At 37.3% G+C, this 14296-nt stretch overlaps 1 pseudogene; it reads left to right on the forward strand.

Moving 5' to 3' along the window:
• The first annotated feature begins 1083 nt into the window (after window positions 1-1083).
• On the forward strand, window positions 1084-14296 carry LOC102809184 (solute carrier organic anion transporter family member 4C1-like; annotated as a pseudogene).

Consider the following 14296-nt stretch of genomic DNA (forward strand, 5'->3'; position numbering starts at 1 on the left):
CTTGGGCCCCTAAGAAGAAGAAAAAACCGGACAATAAGAATAGGGGCCTCGCCCTTTGGGCTTGGGCCCCTAAAAACACATTGCGAAGACTCAACAATCAGGAAAGAAACCCCAGACAACCATGTCGTACTTGTGTTGAAATGCATTTTGTATTTCACGTCAGAATATTGTTGAAAATAAAATATTCAGTCCAAGCCAAATCGAGGTCAAAGGGTCAGGTTGCGTGCATATAATTATATATAGTTAAAACAAAAAGTATTTGAACTTTTGTCAGCTGTTCAACATCTATAAAAACCAGAAAGACAATTATAAGCAAATGTGAACCTCGGAAATTACTCTGTTAGTCCGAACTTTAAATGCACGCGAGCGAGCAGGTGGGCGGTGATAGGGGACTATATGTGACTGGGTTTTTAATACATATATAACGATATGTATTTACTTATAACTATAGTCGTCGTTGTAACGAAATTCATTACACGCACGTGCGCCTTTTTGTAGTTGATTTGACGTAGTTCGGGGGAAACAACTAAAACACCTCTTCTATGAATCTAAATTCGTACCAGAAATGCATCATGTACCTCGTTGTTTTGAGGTAATTTACATACATTAAAAAAAGGTACCGGTCGTTCGTAATATTCTAGTCTCGAACATTTGGACACGTTCACCCATAATGAAATACGCAGTAAAATATTATGTTTTACGAATAAAATTTCAATTATATTTCACCAGCATTTCAATTGTACGAATTTGTTTTTCCGATTGATCGAGGTGACTACTCAAATTCCCATTTTTATTTTTCTGTGGTTGCGAGTAGAACGTTTTGGGTGCTTTATTGCATTTTGACATTATTTTGAATGCTTTACATTTATTTCCATATCTCAAATTTAAGACAAACATTTCAAAGAGAGTTGATATAGTTGAAAGACTATTACACACACACTCGCTAGCGCTAGTATATGGCGTGCATTGTGCAAAATCTCGTGGTATACCAACCTTCGGCGGTGGTTTATTGCTTCATTAGATTACATTTTTATTTTATTCCTCTACAGTCTATCATAGGTCCAGAGTTAGTGACTCATTGCCATGGAAACAGAACATTCCGGTGCATCCTCGATAGATTTCGAGGCCGGTGAAGCGAAGACAAATACTACCACAAAGGATGAGGAAAACGGGGTAAATGGTGTGGTGAGCAAGGATCGTGATGACACCGTGGAGGATTCACTGACGTGTGGATGGTTCAACATACGCCCGTCTTGGTTACAGCGATTCAACAAGGCGCCATGGTTGGCGTCAGCAATCAGTGCACTTATGTTCGTCCAGGGTCTAACAGTGAATGGATTCGTTTACATCAATCTCTCCACGATAGAGACGCGATTCGGATTTCCTAGCGTAGCGACGGGGTTACTAGTGAGTACGTACGACCTCACTGTAGTAATGCTTATTACGTTTGTGTCTTACTTCGGAGCAACTCGAAATAAAGCCCGGATGTTGGGAATAGGAGCGGTCATCATGGGATGCGGCTCTCTGTTGTGGGCAGTGCCACATTTCACCACGGGACTCTACGAATACGACACGGCATATGAAGACAAGACAACCCTGTGTTACCCCCAAGCAAATTCGTCTATCTCCACAGATTGTGATGACGGTTGGCATTCGTTGTCGTATTATTTCATTGTGTTTGTATTCGCCCAAATTCTTCACGGAATCGGAGCGTCGCCGATCTACACTGTCGGGTACGCCTACTGTGACGAAAATGTGAGCCATAGGAAATCGTCGTGGTATACCGGTATGTCTGTCTATCTTATAATAACGCGAGACATTTTTATATTGATAGGATATGTGATAATAATAATACGATGTCTCATAATAATAACATGATATTACGCATGATTTATTAGATAAGGGTATGCAACACCAAGCATCGACTGAGAACGCCACCAACGGCAAAAACAGTCGATCCTCAGAAAACGTCATTTCTTGAGACGGAATAGCTTCCCGATGCTCTGTGGCACAAGCAAGTAAGTGCTTGGCAAAATAAACATAATTCGTCATCAACAAATCATTGTTTAATTTCCAGCATTTGTTGACTCTGATCACTCAGAAGCCAGGACCACGACTGATTTACGACTTCACTAATTAAAATAACTCCACCCTCCCAACAACAAACTAAATTTATTCAACCAGCTGTTTTAAAGTTTGCATCAAGAAATTGTGGCCAGTCCCATCATCAAGGTGGTGTAATTTGAAATTAACTCTACGAAAACCTGTATGAATTACAACAATTTATTGTCCTTATTCCATACTTGACCTAAATGTAGTTGCATAACCTTGTCTTATATTATACAACACGCGCGTATTAAAATGCAACACAAAAGTTGACATCCTAACACTTGTGTGGATTGCCAATTAAATCATGATTACGCTGATTGTAATAACATCATCAGTCAATACAAAACAATATAAAACTATAGTGTTTGTTTCAAGCTATTTTTCACCGCGTTTATTCGCAGGCATATTGAGTGCGTTCTCCATCTTTGGGCCCACTACTGGTTTCCTGTTAGGTGCTATATTTCTCAGCATATGGACGGATGTTATGTATGCAGATGAGTAAGTACAGCCACGCTATGTTTCCAGCCGTCTTTCATTCGTTTTTAAAAGCGGGGGAGTCGTCACCTACGCATGCGTCAGGTGGCAATAGCGTGTCATTGTTTACAAACAAGCGTCTACCCATGAGCCTTTGCGTTTTTAGCATGCTTTGTTATCATTGCATGGAACTCAATTCCCGCGCGTGCGCAGGTGACGACCCTCCCGCTTTAAAACTTCTCCTAAGTTGCTTTGAATGTCTCTTATCTCATCTCGGGTTACGTGTTTGTTTGTTTATTTCACACCAGCTCACATACACACACACACACACACCCAACCACCCACCCACCGACCCGAATATGAATAAAAAGCATTCACAAAATCGACACAGACGACCGTGTGCATAACATGTTATGTGTTTAATGTTCGCAGAGTAACTATAACGCCTGACGACCCATCGTGGGTTGGAGCATGGTGGATTGTATTTCTCATTGGGTGGGTTTTATCGTGGATCATAGCGGTACCGATGGCGGCATTTCCACCTATTCTACCAGGTAACATATCTGCAGTGTATATCACCAGGGGCGGTAGCAGTATGAAGTACTGTAGAATGCGTTGAAATAGTTACATGCAATTTTAGGAGATTTGAATCTCGGCATGAATTAACAGAATCTTGATTTAGCTAAAATGTCGACTATCTTCCTGTGAAAATATACTTTCTGTTAAATTAGCTGCATCTTGAATTAGCGAAATTACAGATTAGCTGAAATAGCTAAAATACCATGCTAGCTAAAAAGACATGTTTTACAGTATGTATAGAGGAAATCATTATTTAATAATTTCCATGTGCATGTACATTTTTTTTTTTGACTATGTGTGCATTTTATCGTTGCAGGCTGCAAAAATACAACTTCTCTAAGACGCATATCAGGTGTTTGTTTCGTTCACACGCCATTTTGGAATATTGCGCCACTCAGTGCGTTCGAATTGTAGCACGAAATCCATATTTATGGTGATTTGTGTTTAATTGAATTCATTCACTTCCAGGAGCAAAAGATATACAACATAAACGTATATCCCAAGCCCATTATGACGAGAAGGCTGCAGAGAAAACTGCCGTAGAGGGGTTCGGAAAAAGCTGGAAAGACATGTGGCCGGCGACAAAGATTTTACTCAGGAACCCAACCTTTATTCTAACCTGTTTCGTTAAAGCAGCACTGATGTTTGTTATCGGAGGCTTTACACCGTTTGTCACGAAATTCTTTGAAAATCAGTTTGGCTTGACAGCCTCGGCAGCGGCGATCATGCTAGGTGAGAGAACTCCATATTTAACTCAAACATTTAGAAATAGTACTACTGTATTACGTTCAAATGTCTCATACTTATACGAGAACAGTACGTACATTTTCTCGCTGTCAAAACACAACACAGACACGAAGAAAACAAGGAAACTATTGCAGCGCCTTGTACACAAAATTGTAAAAATAGATGGATATCTTGCTCTGAAGAACTCAATGTATTTTCTTGGGTATACTGCTTGTCAGAAGTTTTATTCTTCGAACATTATATGCATGGTAATCATCTTCAATCTACGACACCTGATTTACATATTACATAGACACGTGATTTTGGTTATTGCATTCATATATTTTAAAACTACGGGAATTGTAATACAAATGCTATATTCTGCTAGTTTGTGCAGATTACAAATGGGAATTAATGTGGGACATGTCCAGAATCAAGAGTCAAATCACTGGCTAGATTGAATCACACAATTGAAGTGCGGCTAGAATTTAATACCTTTATATGCTTAGTAGTTTCTAATAGTAAAGAGCGTCACAAATTACTCAATTTTGTGCCGCCGTACAAGGCACACAATGCCGCCATCTTGTTCAACTGCATATTACACGAAAAAGCAAACCATATTTAGCCTTTGTTCATGTTTGTTTTTCAGCGGCTACTTCAATCCCGGCGGCCACTGGTGGAACGTTGGCTGGAGGATGGATTATAAAACATTTTAACATGAAAGTAAAGCAGGTTTTGCAATTCTGTTTTTGGATATCGTTATTCACGATGTTGTCGACTTCATTGTTCCTCCTGCGTTGCCCACAGCAACAAATTGCTGGAGTAATTGCATCATATAATACAAGCAAGTAAGTATTAAGTATCCATCTTTGCACTTGCAAGTTTTCATTTCAATGCGACGACATTGTTGCTTTCAAGCTATGCTATTACGTTTTTTATATACTAACGGTTAATTAATTTAAAAATGCTATAGACTTTGAACGCAAATAGCCGTTGAGATCTCGCCGAGAGCGGGAGTGCCACGAGACTTGTTTTTGCCTCTGTAAGTGTTCCACCCTCACACACATCACGTCATCGCGTCGACTGTTCTGCTAATCCGTGTAACCATGGTATTTATAACCTAACAGTAGCCCCGATGACGGGAGGGATAAAACACTTTGTGAAAGACAGAAACTGGTCTCGTGACTTTCTCGCTCTCAACGAGATCTCGAATAAGGTTTATTGCAAGTCTTCTTGCAAGCTACATTTCCTGGGCTCACAAATCAAGTAAGTAAGATCGATTCAATAGTGTTACTAATGCCTTTTTCCCATCAAGTGTACTGTAAATATTGTTGAATTGTTGAATTATTGGGCAAATATATGATTGACAAAACTGGCATTTTGTTTGGTGGATTTCAGGATGATTGAGTAGACCCAATTTCTTGGTTAGACGAATTCGTGCCATGGGTGATGGTTCGAGTCCAAACCCATCGCTTCAATTCAATTCATGAATATGAACTTGTTATAGTTCTCGCAGTTGTATATATCCCATGTTTCAACACTAGTATAGCGCCAACCGAAGTGTATTTATATACATAAAAACAATATATTTACAGCAGTTGTTGCAATTTCTTGATGATGTTTTTATTGTCTCCAGTACGAACACCCCTGAACCAGTTAACTTAACCCACCCGTGTAATGATCACTGTAACTGTGCTGGAACGGAGACTTACTCACCTGTGTGTGGCAGTAATGGACTTGTTTATTTTGACGCGTGCTATGCTGGGTGCCTGGAAACAGACGCTGAAGAAAAAGTAAGTCTGATTATTTGTTGTTATAGAGACTGATTTACAGTCCATTCTCTGATGCAATGATATCTAAGAATATGATTCCGGTTTGATATCAAGAGACATTCATACTTAAGGTAGATGCCTACTCATAAATTTGAAATATATTGGTCGTGAATCATATGTCTATGGCAACATAAAAACACTTTATTTAGTGTTTTTAAAAATTACATATTTCAGAAATTGGTCTAATATTTTTTCAAAATTTGCTATGTTTAGAACAATTTTATAAAACACACCGTCAAAGAAAATTGCTTCATTTTCTCAAAAATAGACTAGTGAATTCAATTTCTTGCAGGGTGAATCAATTTTAAGTGCTGGAATTATGCGTAGACTTACATCTAAATGAAATGAATCTCATTTAAATCAAATATCAATTACAATTATTCGAAAATTGCCGAAATAGAATAAAACTTGCGATTCGTTTCAGATATATTCAAACTGTAGTTGCATCGATAGAGACCCAGCAACAGAGGGCGCACGAAAAGACACTTGTCCAGCGGATTGTTGGCAACTTCCGGTATTTTGCGTGTTTTTCTTTCTAAATATGTTCCTTGGATTCTTGCTACTGACGCCAAATACAGTGCTTACTCTCAGGTACGTGACATGGATGAGGCTGATTCGCAGTCAATTATTGATGAGTTCAAGATACAAGTACAGCTAACCTTGCAGATGACGCAACTTACGTTTGTACCCGATGCAAGTTACTTTGTATACGACAGGACTTATTTTTCAGTCCACACAACTAGCTTTGCAAACGATACAATTAACTTTGCACACGATACACTTAACTTTGCACGCGATAAAATTAATTTTGCACACAGTACAACTAACTTTGCACACGATACAACTAACTTTGCACACGATACAACTAACTGTGCACACGAAACAATTAACTTTGCACGCGATAAAATTAATTTTGCACACAGTACAACTAACTTTGCACACGATACAAATAACTTTGCACGCGATACAACTAACTTTGCACACGATACAATTAACTTTTCACACGACACAACTCACTTGCACACAATACAACTAACTTTGCACACGGCACAACTAACATTGCACGCTATACAACTAACTTTGCACACGATGCAACCAACTTTGCACACGATACACCTAACTTTGCACACAATACAACCAACTTTGCACACGATACAACTAACTTTGCACATGATACAATTAACTTTGCACGCGATAATACTAACTTTGCGCACGATACAAGTAACTTTGCACACGATACACTTAACTTTGCACACGATACAACTAACTTTGTACACGATGCAATTAACTTTGCACGCGATAAAATTAATTTTGCACACAGTACAACTAACTTTGCACACGATACAACTAATTTTGCACACGATACAACTAACTGTGCACACGAAACAATTAACTTTGCACGCGATAAAATTAATTTTGCACACAGTACAACTAACTTTCCACACGATACAAATAACTTTGCACGCGATACAACTAACTTTGCACACGATACAATTAACTTTTCACACGATACAACTCACTTGCACACAATACAACTAACTTTGCACACGGCACAACTAATATTGCACGCTATACAACTAACTTTGCACGCGATACAACTAACTTTGTACACGATACAACCAACTTTGCACACGATACACCTAACTTTTCACACGATACAACCAACTTTGCACACGATACAACTAACTTTGCACATAATACAATTAACTTTGCACGCGATAATACTAACTTTGCGCACGATACAAGTAACTTTGCACACGATACACTTAACTTTGCACACCATACAACTAACTGTGCACACGAAACAATTAACTTTGCACGCGATAAAATTAATTTTGCACACAGTACAACTAACTTTGCACACGATACAAATAACTTTGCACGCGATACAACTAACTTTGCACACGATACAATTAACTTTTCACACGATACAACTAACTTGCACACAATGCAACTAACTTTGCACACGGCACAACTAACTTTGCACGCAATACAATTAACTTTGCATGCGATACAACTAACTTTGCACGCGATACACCTAACGTTACACACGATACAACGAACTCTGCACACGACACAACTAACTTTGCACACGATACAATCAATTTTGCACGCGATAAAACTAACTTTGCGCACGATACAATTAATTTTCACGCGATACAACTAACTTTGCACACGATACAATTAACTTTGGGCACGATAAAATTAATTTGGCCCACGGTACAACTAACTTTTCACACGATAAAATTAACTTTTCACACGATACAACTAACGTTGCACACGATACAATTAACTTTGCACGCGATAAAATTAATTGTGCACACAGCACAACTAACTTTGCACACGATACAACTAAATTTTCACGCGATACAACTAACTTTGCACACGATACAATTAACTTTGCACACGATACAATTAATTGTGCACACAGCACAACTAACTTTGCACACGATACAATTAACTTTGCACGCGATAAAACTAAGTTTGGACACCATACAACTAATTTTGCACGCAATAAAATTAATTTTGCAGACGATACAAATAACGTTGCGCACGATACAACTAACTTTGCACGCGATACAACTAACTTAGCACACGATATAATTAACTTTGCACACAATAAAATTAATTTTGCACACGGTACAACTAACTATCACACGATAAAATTAACGTTGCACACAATGCAACTAACTTTGCACACGATACAATTAACTTTGCACATGCTACAACTAACTTTTGCACGATAAACTAAATTTTGCACGCAATACAACTAACTTTGCACACGATACAACTAACTTTGCACACGACACAATTAATTTTGCAGACGATACAAATAACTTTGCGCGCGATACAAATAACTTTGCTTGCGATACAATTAACTTTGCACGCGATACAATTAACTTTTCACGCAATACAACTAACTTTGCACGCGATAGAACTAACTTTGCACACGATACAACTAACTTTGCACACGATACAACTAACTTTGCACACGATACAATTAATTTTCACGCGATACAACTAACTTTGCACACGATACAATTAATTTTCACGCGATACAACTAACTTTGCACACGATACAATTAACTTTGGGCACGATAAAATTAATTTGGCACACGGTACAACTAACTTTTCACACGATAAAATTAACTTTTCACACGATACAACTAACGTTGCACACGATACAATTAACTTTGCACGCGAGAAAATTAATCCTGCACACAGCACAACTAACTTTGCACACGATACAACTAAATTTTCACGCGATACAACTAACTTTGCACACGATACAATTAACTTTGCACACGATAAAATTAATTTTGCACACAGCACAACTAACTTTGCACACGATACAATTAACTTTGCACGCGATAAAACTAAGTTTGGACACCATACAACTAATTTTGCACGCAATAAAATTAATTTTGCAGACGATACAAATAACGTTGCGCACGATACAACTAACTTTGGACGCGATACAACTAACTTAGCACACGATATAATTAACTTTGCACACAATAAAATTAATTTTGCACACGGTACAACTAACTATCACACGATAAAATTAACTTTGCACACGATAAAATTAACGTTGCACACAATGCAACTAACTTTGCACACGATACAATTAACTTTGCACATGCTACAACTAACTTTTGCACGATAAAATAAATTTTGCACGCAATACAACTAACTTTGCACACGATACAACTAATTTTGCACACGATACAACTAACTGTGCACACGAAACAATTAACTTTGCACGCGATAAAATTAATTTTGCACACAGTACAACTAACTTTCCACACGATACAAATAACTTTGCACGCGATACAACTAACTTTGCACACGATACAATTAACTTTTCACACGATACAACTCACTTGCACACAATACAACTAACTTTGCACACGGCACAACTAATATTGCACGCTATACAACTAACTTTGCACGCGATACAACTAACTTTGTACACGATACAACCAACTTTGCACACGATACACCTAACTTTTCACACGATACAACCAACTTTGCACACGATACAACTAACTTTGCACATAATACAATTAACTTTGCACGCGATAATACTAACTTTGCGCACGATACAAGTAACTTTGCACACGATACACTTAACTTTGCACACCATACAACTAACTGTGCACACGAAACAATTAACTTTGCACGCGATAAAATTAATTTTGCACACAGTACAACTAACTTTGCACACGATACAAATAACTTTGCACGCGATACAACTAACTTTGCACACGATACAATTAACTTTTCACACGATACAACTAACTTGCACACAATGCAACTAACTTTGCACACGGCACAACTAACTTTGCACGCAATACAATTAACTTTGCATGCGATACAACTAACTTTGCACGCGATACACCTAACGTTACACACGATACAACGAACTCTGCACACGACACAACTAACTTTGCACACGATACAATCAATTTTGCACGCGATAAAACTAACTTTGCGCACGATACAACTAATTTTGCACGCGATAAACTTAATTTTGCAGACGATACATATAACGTTGGGCACGATACAACTAACTTTGCACGCGATACAACTAACTTTGCACACGATACAATTAACTTTGGGCACGATAAAATTAATTTGGCCCACGGTACAACTAACTTTTCACACGATAAAATTAACTTTTCACACGATACAACTAACGTTGCACACGATACAATTAACTTTGCACGCGATAAAATTAATTGTGCACACAGCACAACTAACTTTGCACACGATACAACTAAATTTTCACGCGATACAACTAACTTTGCACACGATACAATTAACTTTGCACACGATACAATTAATTTTGCACACAGCACAACTAACTTTGCACACGATACAATTAACTTTGCACGCGATAAAACTAAGTTTGGACACCATACAACTAATTTTGCACGCAATAAAATTAATTTTGCAGACGATACAAATAACGTTGCGCACGATACAACTAACTTTGCACGCGATACAACTAACTTAGCACACGATATAATTAACTTTGCACACAATAAAATTAATTTTGCACACGGTACAACTAACTATCACACGATAAAATTAACGTTGCACACAATGCAACTAACTTTGCACACGATACAATTAACTTTGCACATGCTACAACTAACTTTTGCACGATAAACTAAATTTTGCACGCAATACAACTAACTTTGCACACGATACAACTAACTTTGCACACGACACAATTAATTTTGCAGACGATACAAATAACTTTGCGCGCGATACAAATAACTTTGCTTGCGATACAATTAACTTTGCACGCGATACAATTAACTTTTCACGCAATACAACTAACTTTGCACGCGATAGAACTAACTTTGCACACGATACAACTAACTTTGCACACGATACAACTAACTTTGCACACGATACAATTAATTTTCACGCGATACAACTAACTTTGCACACGATACAATTAATTTTCACGCGATACAACTAACTTTGCACACGATACAATTAACTTTGGGCACGATAAAATTAATTTGGCACACGGTACAACTAACTTTTCACACGATAAAATTAACTTTTCACACGATACAACTAACGTTGCACACGATACAATTAACTTTGCACGCGAGAAAATTAATCCTGCACACAGCACAACTAACTTTGCACACGATACAACTAAATTTTCACGCGATACAACTAACTTTGCACACGATACAATTAACTTTGCACACGATAAAATTAATTTTGCACACAGCACAACTAACTTTGCACACGATACAATTAACTTTGCACGCGATAAAACTAAGTTTGGACACCATACAACTAATTTTGCACGCAATAAAATTAATTTTGCAGACGATACAAATAACGTTGCGCACGATACAACTAACTTTGGACGCGATACAACTAACTTAGCACACGATATAATTAACTTTGCACACAATAAAATTAATTTTGCACACGGTACAACTAACTATCACACGATAAAATTAACTTTGCACACGATAAAATTAACGTTGCACACAATGCAACTAACTTTGCACACGATACAATTAACTTTGCACATGCTACAACTAACTTTTGCACGATAAAATAAATTTTGCACGCAATACAACTAACTTTGCACACGATACAACTAACTTTGCACACGACACAATTAATTTTGCAGACGATACAAATAACTTTGCGCGCGATACAAATAACTTTGCTTGCGATACAATTAACTTTGCACACGATACAATTAACTTTTCACGCAATACAACTAACTTTGCACGCGATACAACTAACTTTGCACACGATACAACTAACTTTGCACACGATACAACTAACTTTGCACACGATACAATTAACTTTTCACGCGATACAACTAACTTTGCTCACGATACAATGAACTTTGCACGCGATAAAACTAACTTTGCACACGATACAACTAATTTTGCACACGATAAAATTAATTTTGCAGACGATACAAATAACTTTGCGCACGATAGAACTAACTTTGCACGCGATACAACTAACTTTGCACACGATACAATTAACTTTACACGCGATAAAATTAATTTTGCGCACGGTACAACTAACTTTTCACACGATAAAATTAACTTTCCACACAATACAACTAACTTTGCATACGAAACAATTAACTTTGAACGCGATAAAACTAACTTTGCACACGATACAACTAATTTTGCAGGCGATAAAATTAATTTTGCAGTCGATACAACTAATTTTGCACACGATACAACTAACTTTGCACACTATACAACTAACTTTGCGCACGATACAATTAATTTTGCACACGATGCAAATAACTTTGCACACGATATATTAACTTTGCACGCGATACAACTAACTTTGCACACGATACAACTAACATTGCACGCAATGAAACTAACTTTGCAAACGATACAATTAATCTTGCACACGGTACAACTAACCTTGCACACGATACAATTAATTTTCAGACGATACAAATAACTTTGCCCACGATAGAACTAACTTTGCACGCGATACAATTAATTTTGCAAACTACACAATTAACTTTGCACGCGATACAACTAACATTGCACGCGATACAACTAACTTTTCACACGATACAACTAACTTTGCATACGATACAACTAACTTTGCACACGGTACAATTAATTTTCCAGACGATACAAATAACTTTGCGCACGATACAATTAATTTTGCACACTATACAGCAAACTTTACACGCGGTACAATTAATTTTACAGACGATACAAAGAACTTTGCACACTGTACAATTAAGTTTGCAGACGATACAAATAACTTTGCGCACGATACAACTAACTTTGCACGTGATTCCATATAATTTTGTACACGGTACAATTAATTTGACAAACGATAAAATTAATTTTGCAGACGATACAAATAACTTTGCGCACGATAAAATAAATTTTGCACACGGTACAACTAGCTTTAAACACGACACAACTTACTTCTGAAACGTTATAACCTTAGTGCAAACATCATTCTTTGTTAAAAGAACACTTGAACCTTTTTTTGCTACGTGAATAATTTAGCCATGTTATGTGCCTGTATACAAAATATGTTTATTCTGTCTCTTATTATGGAAGTAATTTTTTTTCAGATGTGTATCAGATGCTCAACGGGCGCATGCGTTGGGAATTAGTTCCATCATATACAGGGTATTTGGTAGGCTACATTATTTATTATGAAACTGAACTGGTAACCTCTCATTTTATTTAAGCCATACATATTTTCAATTTACAATAATTGATGATGGCGAACACAGTTTTATTCACGCACACTCAGTTGGCGAACGAGTGATAATCAAATTAATGCCGTTTCCACCTCGGCAGTCAATCAGAGACTGCATTACAGTTCGCCTTACTTTTTGGCAATAATAATTCGTATTATTACTGGGTTTTCCTGTTTTGATCAGTTGACCATACATATGACGTCACTAATAACATTGTTCACAGTCTCGATTCAGTTACATATTTAAGCCAGCTTATCCAATTCCGCGGCAGTTATAATAGCCAATCAGATGACTAGGTTCAAACTAACCCTCATGATATAATTATGCTTATGTTTTTACTATCGATTGTTCACAGAGTTAAAAATCTACATGTAACTAAATCAAAAGTGTTACCATGTTCAAAGTCAAAGCAATTCTGTATTATTTTTTATCTACAGGTACTATACCAGGACCATTGATCGTCGGTGTCGTCGTTGACAGCTCATGCCTTATATGGCAAGAAGTATGCGACGACACCGGAAGTTGTTGGATTTATGATAATTATATGTTTGGGATGAAATTTTTTGTTCTCGGTTTTATTTCCTTCGCCATATGTACCCTACTTTTAGGTATTTCAATAATAGTGTACAAACCACCGCCACCAGAGGATAAACGTGCACCGGAAAAAGTCGACGAAGATCAGGACATGACAACAATTAATCCAGTTCAGTCAATGGAGCAAGAGACCAAATCGGCAACAATGAATCGACAAGTTAGTACTGTGTCGTTGCTGGGATACACTAGACACGACCAGGAAATCCAAGACTTAAAAGATAACAAATCCTGA

This window comes from Saccoglossus kowalevskii, chromosome 14 (genome assembly GCF_978046115.1).
Source record: "Saccoglossus kowalevskii chromosome 14, keSacKowa6.1, whole genome shotgun sequence".
In the NCBI taxonomy this organism is placed as follows: domain Eukaryota; kingdom Metazoa; phylum Hemichordata; class Enteropneusta; family Harrimaniidae; genus Saccoglossus; species Saccoglossus kowalevskii.